General features: G+C 45.1%; 1 protein-coding gene across 2 annotated transcripts in view; it reads right to left on the bottom strand.

Annotated features, from left to right (window-relative positions):
* Positions 1 to 9,879, bottom strand: part of TMEM150C (transmembrane protein 150C) — a 262,806-nt gene extending 252,927 nt beyond the window's left edge. The window contains exon 1 of one of the 2 annotated variants that reach the window (XM_040418071.1): positions 9,819 to 9,879. The gene's annotated coding sequence lies outside the window, so the exon portion shown is untranslated. The remainder of the gene's footprint in view (positions 1 to 9,818) is intronic. The other variant, XM_040418073.1, reaches the window with a different exon arrangement.
* Positions 9,880 to 20,181: the final 10,302 nt, after the last annotated feature.

The raw sequence follows: 20,181 nt of genomic DNA, 5'->3' as shown, positions 1-20,181 counted from the left end.
AAATATAATTAACAGCAAAGAGAACCTGATCCTCATAGTTACATAATAGGAGTTGTCAGATAAAGGGGTTGTCTCTTTAAAGAGTAACTAAACTTTTATACTAACTTTTAATATGTTGCCCCTAACACCATAAAAAATAGTTTTCTTATATACTTTATTTATTAATTTTCTATTTTTACCATACTTTTTCATCCCTAAAGAACACCATTCCCTGGTGCGCTAAAACTCAGTTCAGCTCAACGGTGTACGGAGTACTCATTTTATGAATGGGGCCGCAGCGCAGGGAGTACAGGCAGGAGGGCTCATTGCTGCTCCTGCCCGTGCTCCCTCGACTATTACTAACTGCTGGCATAGCACATGGGTACCCTGTACCCATCTACTACATATGCCAGGATTAGCTGAGCGGAGCGGCTCCTGCTTCTGCCTGCTTCGTTCAGCGAGAACTGCATGTCAAGTAGTTACTAAAACAGATAGGTCAGGGGAGGTGACAGGACCTCTTTCAGTCACAAACATGACAACCTAAGAATTCTGACTAGTGTTGACATTGTGTAATAGGTACAAGTTTCCATTTCCTTTTTGATATGCCTTCTTAAAGAGTACCTGAGTTTTCATAAAAAGTTTGCATAAAGGCTGTGCTTCTTTGTACAATCATAACTGGGAATTAACAGTTTTGTTTGGGCTTCCCTAAAGTCTTTTACGGCCACATTATTTTCTGTTTCAGCTACACAGCTAGATGCATTTCTCTCACAAGCAGGGGACGTCTCCCTTCTATGGAATCTGCCAGCACTGAACTGTTGCTCTGACACGTCCCCACTTCTTCTCTGCCATCTTCTGTGTCTTTGTCACTAGAGCTGGAACTAGTGGCCATGAGTTTCCAGTTGTTTTTTTCAGTGGGATGTAGGCAGATTTTTTAAATTAAGTGATTTAGAAAATCTGCTATTTACACCATTCTCTATTAAATGAAATGACATTGTGTGAAAGTACAGTGACTCTTTACCCTGGCCACACACTTTCTACAATGCTTGTCCGACCGACAGCTATTCCTAGCAAACTCCCAATAAACATGCATGCCCGGTTCAGCTGAGAGTGCATGTGTTTTTAGTGTGGAGAGGGTAAGAAGCCACTGTCAGCCATCTCTGGCGGTGGAGGCTTTTGTCCCTTGAGGATAAAAGGATTGGGCATGTTAAGATTCAACATTCGCAATCCCTTCTTCCCCCGACATATGCTGAACAAACATCATACAGGCATTTTCCACACATGGTCAGCTGGTCTACATGAAATTGGTTTGGTTCAGTCGACCTAAGGCCTCATGCACACGACCGTATTTTTTTGCGGTCCGCAAAACGGGGTTCCGTTTTTCCGTGATCCGTGACCGTTTTTTCGTCCGTGGGTCCACGGACATGAAAAAAAAGTCGTTTTGGTGTCCGCCTGGCCGTGCGGAGCCAAACGGATCCGTCCTGAATTACAATGCAAGTCAATGGGGACGGATCCGTTTGATGTTGACACAATATGGTGCAATTTCAAACGGATCCGTCCCCCATTGACTTTCAATGTAAAGTCAGGAATTAATATACCATCGGATCGGAGTTTTCTCCAATCCGATGGTATATTTTAACTTGAAGCGTCCCCATCACCATGGGAACGCCTCTATGTTAGAATATACCGTCGGATTTGAGTTACATCGTGAAACTCAAATCCGACAGTATATTCTAACACATGACCTGTCACTTACCAGTAGGAGGAGCTCCCGGCCGGACCTGTCACTTACCAGTAGGAGGAGCTCCCGACCGGACGCAGACCATCGCAGCTCGCAGGTAAGTATAATGGTTCTACAAATTGCTAAGTAACCATGGCAACCGGGACTGCAGTAGCATCCTGGTTGCCATGGTTACCGATCGGAGCCCCAGCAATTAAACTGGGACTCCGATCGGTACACTCCGCTGCCACCAATGATAGGGGGGAGATTTTAATTAGGAGGGGGAGGGAGGGGAGAAGGCCCACTGGCCACCAACGAGTTAACTACAGGGGAGGGAGGGGGGCCCACTGGCCACCAACGAGTTAACTACAGGGGAGGGAGGGGGGGGCCCACTGGCCACCAACGAGTTAACTACAGGGGAGGGAGGGGGGCCGGCCGCACTGGCCACCAATGAGTTAACTACAGGGGAGGGAGGGCCCACTGGCCACCAATGAGTTAACTACAGGGGAGGGGGGGGGGGGGGGCGGCCGCACTGGCCACCAATGAGTTAACTACAGGGGAGGGAGGGGGGGGCGGCCACACTGGCCACCAATGTGTTAACTACAGGGGGGGGGCTGCCCCCTGCTGCCTGGCAGCACCTTCCAGGCAGCAGGGGGCAGTCATGCACACAGTTCTGTTAGTATATTCTAACCTGAAGCGTCCCCATCACCATGGGAACGCCTCTGTGTTAGAATATACTGTCGGTTCTGAGTTTTCACGAAGTGAAAACTCAGCTTTGAAAAAGCTTTTATGCAGACGGATCTTCGGATCCGTCTGTATAAAAACTAACCTACGGCCACGGATCACGGACACGGATGCCAATCTTGTGTGTATCCGTGTTCTTTCACGGACCCATTGACTTGAATGGGTCCGTGAACCGTTGGCCGTGAAAAAAATAGGACAGGTTGTATTTTTTTCACGGCCAGGAAACATGGATCACGGATGCGGCTGCAAAACGGTGCATTTTCCGATTTTTCCACGGACCCATTGAAAGTCAATGGGTCCGCGAGAAAAAACGGAAAACGGCACAACGGCCACGGGTGCACACAACGGTAGTGTGCATGAGGCCTAAGTCTAATATGTATGGCCACCTGTATGTTAGCTTCCACCATTGTTACTCCTATGAACTATTTCTATGTGCAAAAATGCTGATACAACATAATAAGTACCTAAAACATGGAACGTGCTTTCCGTATGTACATGAGACATATCAGCTGTTCCCTAGGACCCGCACTAGTAGCAGCGGTGGACGTTCAAGGTAAATTTCTATCAATATTTTTATTGTATTGTATTCTAATTATAATGTTGTTGTAAGCAACCTTTTTTAACCGCTTGAGCCCCGGAGGATTTTTCGTTTTTGCATTTTTATTTTTCATTCCCTGCCTTTCTGGAGCCATAACTTTTCTATTTTTCTATTTACATACGCCTGTATTTGCGAGACAAATTGCACTTTCTATTTTACTTAAAGGGGTTCTGCACTTTCTTTTAACTGATGATCTATCCTCTGGATAGATCATCAGCTTCTGATCGGCGGGGGTCCGACACCCTGGACCCCCCGCCAATCAACTGTTTGAGAAAGCAGCGGCGCTCCAGCAGCGTCGCGGCCTTCTCACTGTTTACCGCCGGCCCACTGACATCACGACTAGTATCAACTAGCGTGGGCGCGGCTAAGCTCTGTTCACTTGAATGGAACGCCGCTGCCTTCTCAAACAGCTGATCGGCGGGGGTCCCGGGTGTCGGACCCCCGCCGATCAGAAGCTGATGATCTATCCAGAGGATAGATCATCAGTTAAAACAAAGTGCAGAACCCCTTTAAATATGCACAAGATGGGGGAAAAAAAAATTGGAAAAAAAAAAAAATCGCAATTCGACACAGTTTTATAGATTTTGTGGGTCATTTACTAACCTGAAACACGCCTATATTAGGTGTATTTCTGGCACAGAAAAGGACCTTTGCGCCGCAATGTGCCACCTTTTCCCGGTCACACCAGGTCGTGAGCGTTGTGGGCATTGTGTGGGCAAGGAAGGGGATGGGACGGCAGACCCGTCTCATTTACCTTTCTCTATGCCTGTTTTAGGCGTAGAAAATGGTCTAAATGTAAGACAGCTCAGAAACTGTTTTACATTTAGAACTGGCGCTGGATGTGCCGAAGTTATGAAGAGAACCACCGCCAACTAAAGGGAATATTAAAGCACCAGTCTTAATAAATGACCCCCTTTATACGGCATTACCTGTACGGTAATACTGACCTGTTATCTTCATTCTCTGGGTCAGTACGATTACGATTTTCAACTCTGTTTTTTATACATATTTTTTGCTACATGGTTTTTGGACGCGGCAATGCCTAGGATGTTTATTTTTTTGATTATTTTTTATTTGTGATTATAATTTTTCTATATTTTTATAAACTTTTGTTTACTTTTTTTTTAAGTCACCCTAAGTGACTATAACAAGCAAACATTGCCATTTCTATTCATTAATGGATTTTGATCCATTACAGAATAAATAATTCAGTATATTCCAACGCATTGCTGCCATCTGCAGGCTTGTATTGGAATATTCCTGTGATAGGCAGAGTCTGGCCTATCCTTTCAAGGTAACAGCTTCCCCGATCTCAGGAAAGGGAAGCTGTTACCCGCATGGAAGTGTGCAGCTCCCGCATTTTCACCACTCAGATGTCGTGATCACAATATGAAATAGTAGCAGTCCAGCACCTTCTGCACTCATGAGCGGGAGGCATATGTAAAGTGACGTTGTCAGGCTAGTTGCACACTAGCATCAGAGACGGCAGGCTGTTCCGGCAGGGAACAGCCTGTCGGACCTCTGTGCACTCCGGCATTGCCAGACGTTTGTAAGGCTCTGTTTGACCCCCTTCACTATAATGCATGCAGCTGTTTTCTTCTAGCTGATTCTCCACATATTTGCCGGAATGCGGCTGCGTCTCCGCTGGTCTCCATTATTGTGAATAGGGCATGATGGAGCTTTACAAACCTCCGGCAATGCTGGAGTGCACAGAGTTCTGGCAGGCTGTTGTCTACCGGACCTCTGAAGCTAGTGTGCAAAAAGCCTAAGGGTTAAACAGCTGATTGCCAAAAATCCTATCTGTTGGACCCTAAGTGATAAGCTCACAGTTGGGGAAGTTGCCTCCAGAAACTGAATAGTCCTAGGAGCCCAACTAATTTAAAGGGGACATACCCAGAATTTCACCCATTTCATGCTCCGATAACGAACCGGGCTCTCCATGGGGCTGCCAGGCGGAGGCTTCCATCCAGCAGCGAGCCCCGTGACGATCCAGCGCAGGGCAAGGGAGCGCATCGAGGCACGACATGCTCCGATGTTAACATCAGAGGGGCTGCCTGGTTGAAAATATCGGTATGTCTGGGTTTAGCTCTGAACCCGGACAACCCCTTTAATCAGTAAATTAAGTTGTTAAAGGGGTTCTACGGGAATTAAGAAAATGAAAATATGTAAATATTACCTTATTATAAATATATTCCCAAATACCTTTCATTAGATATAATGGCTCAGGAGCAATGATTAGGAGAAACAAAATGGTCGCTGTCCTATTAGTACACACAAAACCTGTCCTAATCACACAGGAAGACAGGTTACTTCACAACACTGAGCTAAAGAGCTGCCTCATCCTCCTTTCTGCTCTACTTGTAAGGGATTATGATCCTGAATACAGTTTAATATGATATTTAGCAGAATCTCTGTAGGAATGGAGTTCATGAGGAGACAGGAAAAACAGAGAGGATGGACAGGACAGGCTGTGGTAATGTAGACTGCATACAAGTGCTGCTGCCCATCAGCCCCATCTGCTCATGAACTCAATTCCAACAGAGATTCTGCTAAAGATCTTATCATCTGTATTGAGGATCATAATCCCTGACAGATAGAGCAGAGAGGAGGATGAGGCAGCTCTTTACCTCAGTGTTGTGAAGTAACTTGTCCTGCTGTGTGATTAGGACAGGTTTTGTGCGTACTAATAGGACAGCGGCCATTTTGTTTCTCCTAATGATTGCTCCCTAGACAAAACAAGCCTATATAACTAATGTAAGGTATTTGGGAATATATTTATAATGAAGTAATATTTAAGTATTTTCATTTTCTTAATTCCCAGAGAATCCCTTTAAGTTGTTCCCTTTTGAAGTCATAACAGAGGGTATTATACATTTTAAAACTATATATACAATATGCACACACACACATAGGTAAATCAAACTTAGGCTAAGTTCACATTGCATTCTGAATTAGAATTTTTTGTTCCATCCATAACAGTAGAATAACAGAAATCAAGCTGTGAAGAATCCGTTACATAACAGATACCAACAGTGCCCAATGCCCAATGAACCTGCTTAATGGTCCGTTGGGTAACATCTCAGTGTCCGGATCCTACAATATAATTTGTATGGGGAGTTCCCAACTCTACCCCAACAGATGATGAGAGCAGAATTTGATGCTTTCTCTCTCCATTGAAAACACATGCATGCTCAGCCGAAGCTATTGAAGGTGTACAGGCACCTTTACTAGTAGAACTCTACAGGATCTGTAGAGTTTTGCATACCAGAAGCACGCACAAACCACAGTCTGCAGACCATGGACAATGTGATCATGGATAACTTCAACTATGACCTTCCTTGCACAAACAGGCAATTCTAAAACTAGGAAATCTGGTTTCTTGTGAAAATATGTCAATTTAAAAATCTAATCTTCCCTAAGATGGAACGGCCCCTTTAAGTACAGCATGTTGTGAAAGGTAAAAAGGAAAACACTAAGAAAACAAGTCTTTATCCACACTTTAAAAGCTTGAATAGCTACTGAGACCCATAAATTAGTTTCAAACAATGCAATAGTTTATGCCATAGAAATGTCACATTTTCTGCAAATTTTACATTTCTCTTGTACAACATGTAGTCATAGTTGCAGTTTAGTCTATGTCCGTTTACTAGACCATATGATATCTCTAGAAATTGGGAATGTTGTAAATTTTTTGTGTATTGGCCTCAAGCCCCTTCAAATGGTTAAACCCATCTGAAACATTGGTGGCATATCACTAGGACAGGTGATGGTTCCCACCTCTTGGATCGGTTCCTATCTCCAAAAGGGACCCCTGAAAGTGAAGGAGAGCGCACCGCGCATGTTCTCCGTTAACTTCTATGGGTGTTCTGAAAACAGCAGAAGAAGCACGCTTGCCTTTTTTTGGAAGTCACATAAAAGTAAATGGAGGGCATGCGCAACCACCTCTCTATTTACCACTATGGGACTGCTGGAAATTAGCAAAGCCAACTCTTGGCAATTTTCGGAACTCCCATAGTGGTGAATGGTAGCCGTGTTTGCACAATGCACTCTTTTTCACTTTGGGGGCATTTTCTGGAAACCCGCACCTATTTGACATTGGTGGCATATCCTAGTGATATGCCACCAATGTCTGAGATGGGAATACCCCTTTGAGTGTTCAGTAATGATTCCTATGATATCAACATACCAATAAATGGCTAAGAAAGTATTTAGAAGCCACTGACCCACCATCTTAGATATAAATATATCTTCCTTCTCAAATAAGGATAATGAATGTGTATCTACAACTACCACGATTCTACATAAATGGACTTACTACCATAAGGTCTCTGTTATAGAACAGGAGTAGTGCACCTCAGTGGAGAAGTGAAGGAATTATACTGATTTATTACCCATTTATATGATATATTAGAATTCTTATTGATACACAGTATCGCTAATCCTCAACTTGACAAAAATGATGAAGGTATGTTGTAGGGATAGACATCAGGGTATCGTCACATAGCATCAACTATTAAAAGAGCTCCACTCAGAGGTCCTGACTGAGCAGCACGTCTTGGCTTCATGCCTGATGTTCAGCACCAACCAGACCGGAAACTTGTATTAGATCCTCAGTGATGTATCACTGTAATCGTCTCACGCTACAATGTGGTGGAGGAGAAAGTGAGATATCACAGGTAGCATTCACTAATGTGTAAGTCAGCAATTACTGGATCCTCAGATATTCTGGTGGGCCCAGGCTCTGATTCCATGATGGGCTCCAAAGGTCCAGGAGAAAAAAAAACATTTGGCTGCCTTTTGAGCCAATCACTGGCCTCTAGGGTCTATTTCTTTGATTCAAAACCTATTAGACTTTATTGATGATATGGGGGGGGGGGGGGGTTGGACCTTGAGAATAATTTCCTTTGGTGGGCCCAAAGAACCGCAGTCCAACACAGATCCCTTAGACAACACTCAGTGTAAGAAGGTAAAGGGACCCCAATAGGTGAGGACAACAGATGTGGGACATACATTTGTCAGGGCTTTAAAGAGGACCTTCCACCACTCCTGACATGCCTATTTTAATAGCCTAATGCATTTCCCATGTAATAATTCTGGAGCATCTATTCTTATGGCTCTATATTATGCCATTCCTTTAATATTTCTACTAGAAGTTATGAATAAATTGCTAGCAGTCTGCAGTAAGGGTACAGAGGGGCGGTAACCAGTTGGGCAGGGGGGTGTACCTGCACTGTCTGAAAATGGCAGCACCGATTGGATAGAGTGAGTCTGTGCAGGTACACCCCCCAACTGGTTACCACCCCTCTGTACCCTTACTGCAGACTGCTGGTAATTCATTCATAACTTCTAGTAGAAATAATAAAGGAATGGCACAACATAGAGCCATAAGAATAGATGTTCCAGAATTCTATTACATGGGGAATGCATGAAGCAATTAATACAGGCATGTCAGGAGTAGTGACAGGTCCTCTTTAAGGCATATAATCCATACGTTGGCAGGACTGCAAGCTTTTCAGTCTGTCTGCAGACACTGGTTGTTTTATCTTAACTGGTGTCTTCTGGTGGGTCCGTGATCCATCTGCACCACAAAAAAAATAACATGCAAAAAAAATAACGGGCAGAAACACCACGGAAGCACTCGCTGTTTGCGGGCCGCAATACGGCCACGGCCATGTGCATGAGGCCTAAAACACATAGTATAAGCTCACCAACGGTATAGTTTGTCTGAAGATGTCACACGATCCTACTTAAGGTACACTTTACAACTGCTTGGTCTTATCAGGACAACTCCGTACAGCAGCCCCTGTAATGAGCAAATCTCAGGGTATCGGCTTTTCAGATCGCTATGATCAACAGAAAAAGCTGCCAGTTGATGATGCCCCCGCCCTTGGCATTCATATGCTCTAGTAGGGCATAGGGACAGGGGTTGACCAGATGCAATAACACTTTTAAGGAACTTGGGCTTGGAATGTAAAGGTGGTGTCCCACCATAAGAATGTTTTGATTAGTGGGTGCCGATCAGTAAGAGATTACCTAGCCTGTGTCTTATGGTGGGACAACCCCCTTTAACATTTTAAGCAACACATAATAAATTCTCCTCTCATTCAGATCATTTTTGGGACGGTACTGTACATATATGTGTGTGTATGTATATATATAATATCTCAGAATACGATATCACACAGCTTTCTTACTCTTGTTACCCCCATACTCCTGACATACTTCAATTACACTGTTATTTCCAGCATGCAGAAAATGCCTCTCCCGGGCAGGACTGTATTGCTGCTATATGCCAAGCCTGACCAGTCTACATGCACAGAATACAATGCAATATCCCATTTGGCCCACCTAGATACCAGGAAAGTGGAGGGGCAGGGGTATCCCAATACCTTTCCTCCATTCAGCAACCATGACCGTGCAGAAATAGAGGAAACCCATGTGTCTAAAACAGATGTAGCAGAGCTGAGTTATTTCCCTGTGTGGTCTTGTGGAAACCAGATCCTCTGCTAGAACACCGACATGCCATGTACATTTACAACCTGGCTAATGCAACATGTGACAAACTCAATCTGACAACCAGACGCACGGAGGGCAGCTCTCTATCTGCTACATGTGACAAACTCAGCGCTGCCGAATAGGACAGGCTCAGCCCCGCATCATCTGAGAAGCCAGGTAGCTTATGCGTTTGCTGCTGCCCGTGCACATACCATGCCAGGTGTGCCCCGTGAGCGGGCTCCTACTCTTCCATAGGCCAGCAATGAATGGCAGCAGTGCTCTTACCTGCAGCCTGAGACTGTGTGAGGCAATGTGAGGCAATGCGCGCCCTCCTCCTCCTCTCCTTCACTCTCTCCAGTGTGTTTACATTCTCCAGGCTTCCTCCAGTCCCCTGGTCTCACAGCCCTTCCCTCCTTTTCTTCCAGAATATTAATCTTCTCTGGTCCCGCCTCAAGCTTTCTTCTCTTCTCTTCTTTCCTTCCATTCATCCTGTTCAGAGGACTGAAGTAATGGGATGTCTTTAAAGAGACAGCTACACCCTCAGGTTTCCTGATGCAGTGTTGGAAACCAAAACCAGGAATGAATGAAAGGGGTCTTCTCATCGGAGACATGCTAGAATAGGCCCCCATTGTCTGATAGGTGCGAGTCCCACACCGATCTTACTAAAAGTGGTTGTCGGGTTCATGGAAGCGAATGGGAGCGGTGGGCAGTCATGCGCGGTGTGCTCCCATTCACTTGGTGGTGGCGCGCTTGGTGGTGGCCGGACCGGAGTCCTCCAGCCAACAATGTGCCCGCTCCGTTCTCGATATAGGTGCGGGGGCCAGCGGTGGGATCCGTATCTATAAGACAGTGGGGGCATATCCTAGTGATATGGCCTCATTTTCTCTGATGAGAATACTCCTTTAAATAAAGATAAGTGGTTTCTGTCCTTTATATTCTCCTTTTTTTAATTCACTCCTGATTTTGGCTTCCAAAACTGCATGCAGAGACCTGACCGTGTGGCTGTACCCCGAGTCATAGCCATCGCCAATTAGCCATTCTTCATCATACCGACAAACTCTCTTGGAATAAAATATCCGGAGTACCCGGAACAGTGCAGCCTAGGTGCCAATTAACCCCTTTGTGACCACCAATATGCATTTTTACAGTGGTCACTCATGGGACTGAGGCTAGGACACCACTTTTTTTTATGGTAACCTAGGATAAACGTTGCAGGAAAGAGCTGCAGCTCAGATGGGCTCCTGCTCTAACTGCCTGAATGGGCAAAGCCAGTTGTCAAGGCTGTTAAAGGGGTATTCCCATCTTAGACAATGGGGGCATATCGCTAAGATAGGAGAACGGAGCAGAGAAAGTTGAGGAGGGTGCACTGAGTAACCGCCCTCCAGTCATTTCTATGGAGCCGCCGAAAATTGCCGAGCTGGCGGTGTGCTTCCATTCACTTCAATTAGAGAGGCGGGGAGCTGCGCCTGGTGGTGGAGGGACCCCATGAAACCCGGGGTCCTCCAGCCACAACTCTCCCCGGCTCTGTTCTCCCAGAGGTGGGACCTGCACCTATCAGACAATGGAGGCATATCCTAGCGATATGCCCCCATTGTCTAAGATGGGATAACCCCTTTAAACCCCTTAGATGCCGCAGTCAATAGAGATCCCGGCATCTAAATGGTTTCAGAGGGAGGGGGCTCTTCTGTCACTCATTTGCACCCCCTCAAATGCAATCACGGGATGAATGTGTGTTTACATGGCATCGGGAGGTCTAATGAAGGACCCCAGGTGTGTCCTCTGTATATGCCGATTATACCATGGTCAAACTAAAAGTTAAATAGAGTTTTATTGAAAAAAAAAATCCCAAGTTAAAAAAAAGAACCAATTTTTTTAATGGAAAAAAAATGAAAAAATAAAATTCCCACCACATATGTTATATCAACGCATCCATAACAACCTGGTAAACAGAGAAAGACGTAAAAAAAATTAAAAAAAACACCGGAATTGCTGTTTTTGCTTATCTGCCACCCAAAAAAAAAGAATAAAAAGTGATCAAAATGTCTTATGTACTGCAAAATGGTACCAATAAAAACTACAAGTTTTCTCACAAACATCAAGCCCTCACATAGCTCCATCAAAATAAAAAATAAAAAGTATGGTATCAGCGATGCAAAAACTTTTTATTTATTTATTTTTTTCGCATGCAAAAGTAGTAAAACTTTAAAAAAAATGCATATATTTGGTATTGTAATCATACTGACCCAGAGAATAAAATTATCTCAGTATCTATGCTTCAAAATGAACATTTCAAAACTTAATACGTAAAAAGTACAAGGGCAAAAATGCAGTTTTTTTTCCAGGTAGGTGCACCCCAAAATGGTGCCATTAAAAACTACAAATTGTCCCAGAAAAAAAAATATAGTTCTTGGAATGTAACAATGAAAAAAATGAAAAAATAATAATTGCTTGGTCGCTAAGGCCCAAAAAAGGTTGGTCACTAGGGGGACTTTCACACTTGCATTTTTTCTTTTCAGGCATAGAGAACTGATCAGTTTTATCCCCATGCATTCTGAATGGAGAGTAATCCGTTCAGGATGCATCAGGATGTCTTCAGTTCAGTCTTTTTGACTGATCGGGAAAAAGATAAAACCGCAGCATGCTACGGTTTTATCTCCGGCCAAAAAAACTGAAGACTTGCCTGAATGCCGAATCCGGCATTTTTTCCCCATAGGAATGTATTAGTGCCGGATCCGCCATTCAAAAATAAATGCCGGATCCGTTTTTCCGGATGACACCGGAAAGACGGATCTGGCATTTCAATGCATTTTTTTGACTGATCAGGCATTTTTCAGACTGATCAGGATGCCATCAGTTGGCATATATTTTGCCAACAGAACTGCTTGCCGGATCACTCTGCCGCAAGTGTGAAAAGTAGCTTTAGGGGTTAAAGTGAGGTGCGGCATCTAAAGAGGGCCATATGCATCAAATTTATGTCTGCCCCAGTCTACATACTGACAGGATCAGCCAACTACCTATTTTCCAAAAGGTTCCCCTACAGAAGATGACAGGGGAGATACAGATTGGACATGTTGGATCTCAACTGTCCAATCCTAGCGTTAAAGTTTTCCGGTATTGAGTTCCGTCACAGGGGCTCAATACCGGAAAAAAACGCTTCAGTTTTATCCTAATGCATCCTGAATGGAGAGCAATTCGTTCAGTATGCATCAGGATGTCTTTAGTTCAGTCCCTCTTACGGTATTTGGCCAGAGAAAATACTGCAGCATGCTGCGGTAATCTCTCCAGCCTAAATTCCGGAACACTTGCCGGAATGCCGGATCCGGCATTAAAGGGGTTATCCCATCCTAGACAATGGGGGAATATCGCTAGGATATGCCCCCATTGTCTGATAGGTGCAGGTCCCTCCTCTGGGACCTGCAACTACAAGGAGAACGGAGCGGAGAAACTTGAGGAGGGCGCACTGCGCATTCATTTCTATGGAGCCGCCGAAAATAGCCAAGCGCTGGCCCAATAGAAATGAATGGGAGCGGTGGCCGCGCATACGCGGTGCGCTCCCATTCACTTCAATGGGAGAGGCGGGGAGCTGCGCCTGGTGGTGGACGGACCCCGGGAAACCCGGGGTCCTCCAGTCACAACTCTCCCCGGCTCCGTTTTCCTTGTAGGTGCGAGTCCCAGAGGTGGGACCCGCACCTATCAGACAATGGGGGCATATCCTAGCGATATGCCCCCATTGTCTAAGATGGGATAACCCCTTTATTTTCCATTAAAATGTATTAGTGCCGGATCCAGTACCAGTGTTCTGGAAAAACAGATCCGGTCTACCGGTCTGCGCATGCGCACCTTTAAAAATACATAAATATCGGATCCGTTTTTCCGGATGACAGGTTCTCTAACGCAAGTGTGAAAGTACCCTAAGCGACTTTCTGGCAACTAATTCCTCCACCTCTTCCTACTGAGAGCGCATGCTTGTTTGGCTGAGCTGGCATGTGTATTCAGGGATCGGGAGCGATCGTCAGCAGCTATCTTATGTTTTTGACCAGCCTAAAAGCTACTTTTGTTTTTTCTCATAGATCTCCACAAGGAAGTGTGGACTTAATTGGTCAGACCCCAGGTCACAGCCTTCAGAATAGTCACCGATTGGCAGGAAGATGTGTCAAGTAGCAACCATAGGTAAGAACCAGGTGGTCTGCAGAGGGTGTGTAACGCCCCAGAGTGGCATTACCACCTCTGCACCCTGCTACTGTCTTTATTTGTTAACCTCATGTCATCTTGTGCATTTATTCCAAGTCCTTTACAATGTGCATTCCTATTTCTATGTAACTGTTGTGTTCAAAGGTAATATGCCTGGTTCACCAGCAGGTGGCATCAAATACCGTAGAGCTACAGTTAGGTAGAATGGAGCTTTCTATTCCATTCTAACCCCCCTCTGTGGAGGAGTGGGCGAGTCCGACTTCCTGCAGGAAGGGTGGGGACCAGTTTCTAGCAGCAGTCTAGCTTACCCCCTGTTAGGGGAAGGAGGGTGTGCTAGGCACATCTCTGCTGGACATGCCCAGGCCAAGCCAAGCCAGCCAGAGGACCTTCAGCTCTGCTGGATGTGGAGGCCACAGCTTAGAGCCTCAGAAGCCAGGAGGAGAGTTCCCTGGCACATTTCATAATTAAGAGACCGACTACAAAGAGAGAAGTTGCAGCATAAAGAAGAAGCTAATTTATACAGCTACCATGTCAGTACAGCAGAGAGCAACAGATGTAGCAGAGACGAGTTTGCCTGCCAAGTTTAATGCTAAAGTCTGCTGGGACCAAGACAAAGTTTGAAGATTGTGTCTGATGAAAGTTTATCGAAGTAAAGCGGCTATTCAACTTCATCACAAGGTCTGGACTCAATTATTTCTTCAAATTCCTCAACTATTCCCCCCTATTTGTCTGCTTCGGAGCCAACGCCTGGGGTCCAGCCGTATCCAGGTAGGAGCACCATGACACTCTCATACAACATTAAGGGACATTTTAGGCCACCCTATACCACTCGGCCATTTCTACACCTGGGTACCACCACCAGTTACAAAAGGGGCCCTGGCCGTTGCCGCTCTGCTGAAGATGCATCATAGGTGCTCATAGCAACCAGAATCAGTGGTCCAAGCCAGAGGTGAAACTGGAGAGATAAACAGTGACAAACCCAAGGGAAGATGTCAGTCAATGACCTTAGCTGTGGGAGCTATCACATGCCATGTCTGAAGGCCATTGATTGTCACTGAGCAGTCACTGAGGCCATTGATTCTCCAGCAACGGTGACGTGGACGGCACCAGGGAAGACAAGTGCAAGAGAAGGGAGCTGGGCTCTGTTTCCGGCGCCACCACTGGACCTGGATGAGGTGGACAATGCCTGGCCATTTAAACAGGGGTACCTGGTCTCAGAGAACCTCTTTAATGCCACACTTGTAGCGTGCATGAAACTATTGCCCTAATGGCTCATTCATAGTGCAAAGCTTTGGGCATGGCATATAGAGCTCCTACTGTTCCAGGATGCATAGCCACAGACAGAGGCATACAGAAATCTCATAGGGCCCCATAGAAAGCCTAGTATTGGCTTCCTCTGCCTCACACAGCGTCCTAGTATGCATGTGTCAAACACTGCAAGTTCTGACAAATTTAGCGTTTTTTATTTGGGAAGAAGAAATTTTAATTAAAAAAATTATAAAAAGAATAGTCACCCTTGGCCTCACCCAGTGTGTCTGAACAGTATATTTCTCAATTTATTTGCACCAAACAACTGACTTAAATGCATTGATAAATCTCTACCACACAACTCTAAGTCACAGATTCTCTTCTGCTTGTGGCCATCACTAGAGGGAGCTCAGTGCATATATATTGATACATAATCTCTTTGCACTGAGCTCCCCCTAGTGGCAGCTGCATGAACATTCATTGAGTTCATGTCTGTAAGAGAGGAAGTTAAGTGCTGGGTCCCCCTTCCCCTGACCCGGTAGCAATCACATGGTGTGCCTCCATTAAGGGTACACCACTGGTTCCAGGCACTCTGTATGCTACCATATGGTGACTCCATGTGACTTGTAAAGACCTCCCCTTTTTTAAGGTTCTTTTCTGTAATCACTATGTAACACAGAGATAAGGTAGATGAGAAAAATTAAATCCTCAGAATCGGTCATCAATATCAGGTCGGTGGGGATCCAACACCTGGCACCCCTACCGATCAGATGCTTCGAGCAACCGCGGGGCCAAAAAGAGTACAGCTCCATAAACGGTACAGTGGCTATGCTGGGGTGATATACCTCAGCTCCTTCTGCTCCACTTTTATCGTTTCCTACGCCACGGCAGCCCAAAACAGCTGATCCCCAGGGTCATCAATATCTGTAGCCCAGGCAACCCCTTTAAATATAAAGTTTTTAAAATGAAAGCGGTTTATAAAAATATACCGTATAAAATCTCTGGCAGCAGCAGTAAGGGGGTCATTTATCAAACTGGTATAAAGTAGAACTGGCTTAGTTGCCCATAGCAACCTATCAGATTCCACCTTTCATTTTCCAAAGGAGCGGTCAAAAATCAAAGGTGGAATCTGACTGGTTGCTATGGGCTTCTTTACACCAGTTTGATAAATGACCACATAAATGTCGTAAAATCACAAAAAAGTCATGTTCACCTCTTTTCTATCTTGCAATGTTGACGTCATCTTCCTGGCTGCAGTAGTGACACACTAGGTCACCAGGCACCCAATCATTGACCTCAGCAGTATACAGGATATCACTGCTGAGGCCAGTGATTGGCTTCAGCAATGACATGGTGTGCACAGAAAATCATCGCTGCATCCAGTAAAACAGTGTTGAGGAGGACTGAAGCATGGAGCTGGGAGAAAAGTGGTAATTATGACTTATTTTTTATTTTATGACAATTACCACGGCTGCCCAAGCTTTTATTTATCTAGAAGAAACCCTTTAACATAATCCTTTCATCATTTTTTATTATGGCAGCATGGTCAATGAGATTCTACGAATAGTCTGTCCCCGTTTCTGCCATCCCTTTACCTGTCTTCTCAGAGTCTTCCTTGCCTTTGCTTGCCTTATCTTTCTGACATGAGCAGGAGGTACGTTGCAGAGCACGTCGTCACGGTTAGATCCACTATTATTGAGCGTAAATAATGTATACTGATGTAAAAGGTGCCTTTATTTTTTGTCAAGTACAGAAATGTTTCCTCTAATTAATCTTGTAATGTTATTTTTCCATGATGACATGCAATATATCCTTAGGTCATGTCAGTCGTGATGATGTCACTGTATTTCATTTCTGTATAAGGAGTGAGCTACACTAGGATTTCATTAATCGTGTAATGATTCTCAGCCTGCCAATTCATCCAAAATCACGTCCCCGCGCCTCCCGAGACGCCTGCTATTTCCCTAGTGGCGTCGCCAAAGGGGGGCCAGAGGGGGCCACGGCCCCCCCTACATCACGCTGTGCCCCCCCAACTGAAATGTGCCTCCATTCATTTTGACCGCTCACAAGAGTGTACAGTCGTGGCCAAAAGTTTTGAGAATTACATAAATATTGGAAATTGGAAAAGTTGCTGCTTAAGTTTTTATAATAGCAATTTTCATATACTCCAGAATGTTATGAAGAGTGATCAGATGAATTGCATAGTCCTTCTTTGCCATGAAAATTAACTTAATCCCAAAAAAAACCTTTCCACTGCATTTCATTGCTGTCATTAAAGGACCTGCTGAGATCATTTCAGTAATCGTCTTGTTAACTCTGGTGAGAATGTTGACGAGCACAAGGCTGGAGATCATTATGTCAGTCTGATTGGGTTAAAATGGCAGACTTGACATGTTAAAAGGAGGGTGATGCTTGAAATCATTGTTCTTCCATTGTTAACCATGGTGACCTGCAAAGAAACGCGTGCAGCCATCATTGCGTTGCATAAAAATTGCTTCACAGGCAAGGATATTGTGGCTACTAAGATTGCACCTCAATCAACAAATTATAGGATCATCAAGAACTTCAAGGAAAGAGGTTCAATTCTTGTTAAGAAGGCTTCAGGGCGTCCAAGAAAGTCCAGCAAGCGCCAGGATCGACTCCTAAAAAGGATTCAGCTGCGGGATCGGAGTGCCACCAGTGCAGAGCTTGCTCAGGAATGGCAGCAGGCAGGTGTGAGCGCATCTGCACGCACAGTGAGGCGAAGACTTTTGGAAGATGGCCTGGTGTCAAGAAGGCCAGCAAAGAAGCCACTTCTCTCCAAAAAAAACATCAGGGACAGATTGATCTTCTGCAGAAAGTTTGGTGAATGGACTGCTGAGGACTGGGGCAAAGTCATATTCTCCGATGAAGCCTCTTTCCAATTGTTTGGGGCATCTGGAAAAAGGCTTGTCCGGAGAAGAAAAGGTGAGCGCTACCATCAGTCCTGTGTCATGCCAACAGTAAAGCATCCTGAGACCATTCATGTGTGGGGTTGCTTCTCATCCAAGGGAGTGGGCTCACTCACAATTTTGCCCAAAAACACAGCCATGAATAAAGAATGGTACCAAAACACCCTCCAACAGCAACTTCTTCCAACAATCCAACAACAGTTTGGTGAAGAACAATGCATTTTCCAGCACGATGGAGTACCGTGCCATAAGGCAAAAGTGATAACTAAGTGGCTCGGGGACCAAAACGTTGACATTTTGGGTCCATGGCCTGGAAACTCCCCAGCTCTTAATCCCATTGAGAACTTGTGGTCAATCCTCAAGAGGCGGGTGGACAAACAAAAACCCACTAATTCTGACAAACTCCAAGAAGTGATTATGAAAGAATGGGTTGCTATCAGTCAGGAATTGGCCCAGAAGTTGATTGAGAGCATGCCCAATCGAATTGCAGAGGTCCTGAAAAAGAAGGGCCAACACTGCAAATACTGACTCTTTGCATAAATGTCATGTAATTGTCGATAAAAGCCTTTGAAACGTATGAAGTGCGTGTAATTATATTTCACTACATCACAGAAACAACTGAAACAAAGATCTAAAAGCAGTTTAGCAGCAAACTTTGTGAAAACTAATATTTGTGTCATTCTCAAAACTTTTGGCCACGACTGTACATTTCTTCTAAACTGTAATCGGTATCCTCTGACCTGGTCCTGCAGTAACTTTAACTTTAAATCAGCGCTCGCTCGGTAACAACTAACAGGCAGTGCGGGCGGCGATCTGCTCCTCCCACTAGGCGCACTGCCTGTAGGCTGTAGCCTGGCCCTGTTAACGAAGCTAGCTGAGGAGTGGTGTAAGGTACTAGTAGAGATGAGCGGCCGCTTATTTAAAGTTAAAGTTACTGCAGGATATGGATTACAGTTTAGAAATGCGACTGTCAAATGTACACTCCTGTGAGCGGCAAGGAGGGGGATCTGTGGATGACACTGTTATGGGGTGGGATCTGTGGATGACACTGTTATAAGGAGGGGCATCTGTGGATGACACTGTTATGGTGGTGGGGATTTGTGCATGACACTGTTATAGGGAGGGGGATCTGTGGATGACACTGTTATGGGGTTGGATCTGTGGATGACACTGTTATAAGGAGGGGGATCTGTGGATGACACTGTTATGGTGGTGGGGATCTGTGCATGACACTGTTATAGGGAGGGGGATCTGTGGATGACACTGTTATGGGGTGGGATCTGTGGATGACACTGTTATGGTAGGGGTGGGGGGATCTGTGGATGACACATATAGCATAATAAACTATATACGGTATGTTTCATCCACAGATCCCCCCCCATAGCAGTGTCATCCACAGATCGCCCCCATAGCAGTGTTATCCACAGATCCCCCTCCATAACAGTGTCATCCACAGATCCCCCCATAAGTGTCATCCACAGATCTCCCTCCCTATAACAGTGTCATGCACAGATCCCCCCTACCATAACAGTGTCATCCACAGATCCCCCTCCTTATAACAGTGTCATCCACAGATCCCCCTCCTTATAACAGTGTCATCCACAGATCCCCCTCCATAACAGTGTCATCCACAGATCCCCCTCCATAACAGTGTCATCCACAGATCCCCCTCCATAACAGTGTCATCCACAGATCCCCCTCCTTATAACAGTGTCATCCACAGATCCCCCTCCATAACAATGTCATCCACAGATCCCCCTCCATAACAGTGTCATCCACAGATCCCCCTCCATAACAGTGTCATCCACAGATGCCCCCCATAAGTGTCATCCACAAATCCCCCTCCACAACAGTGTCATCCACAGATGCCCATAATTCTTATGTACAGGATTCGTAGGATTCGAGATTCGAAAGATTTGATATATTCGAGAACCTTTTCAGATTCGGATTCGAAAAAAATTGGATTCGTCCCACCTCTAGTTGTTACATTTGCTTAAAAGGATTATCCCATAGTTAATATAAAGATTGGGCATCATATAATACATGACAATCTCTTTCTAACAAAGCTAGAACCAGCCCTGTACCTCACATGGATCCAGAGATCTCCCCATTCAATGCTCTGCTAGATTGATATCAAGCTGGCAGCTCAAGGGGAGTGTGTTTTCTGCTGCAGCTAAGGGGACGTGTCCATGCTCTCCCTATCCCAGCTCAGGAGGTGTGTCCATGCTCTGCCTATCACAGCTCAGGAGGTGTGTCCATGCTCTCCCTATCCCAGCTCA

Source organism: Bufo bufo, chromosome 2 (genome assembly GCF_905171765.1).
Source record: "Bufo bufo chromosome 2, aBufBuf1.1, whole genome shotgun sequence".
Taxonomy (NCBI): domain Eukaryota; kingdom Metazoa; phylum Chordata; class Amphibia; order Anura; family Bufonidae; genus Bufo; species Bufo bufo.
This window is presented reverse-complemented; position numbering and strand designations above follow the sequence as displayed.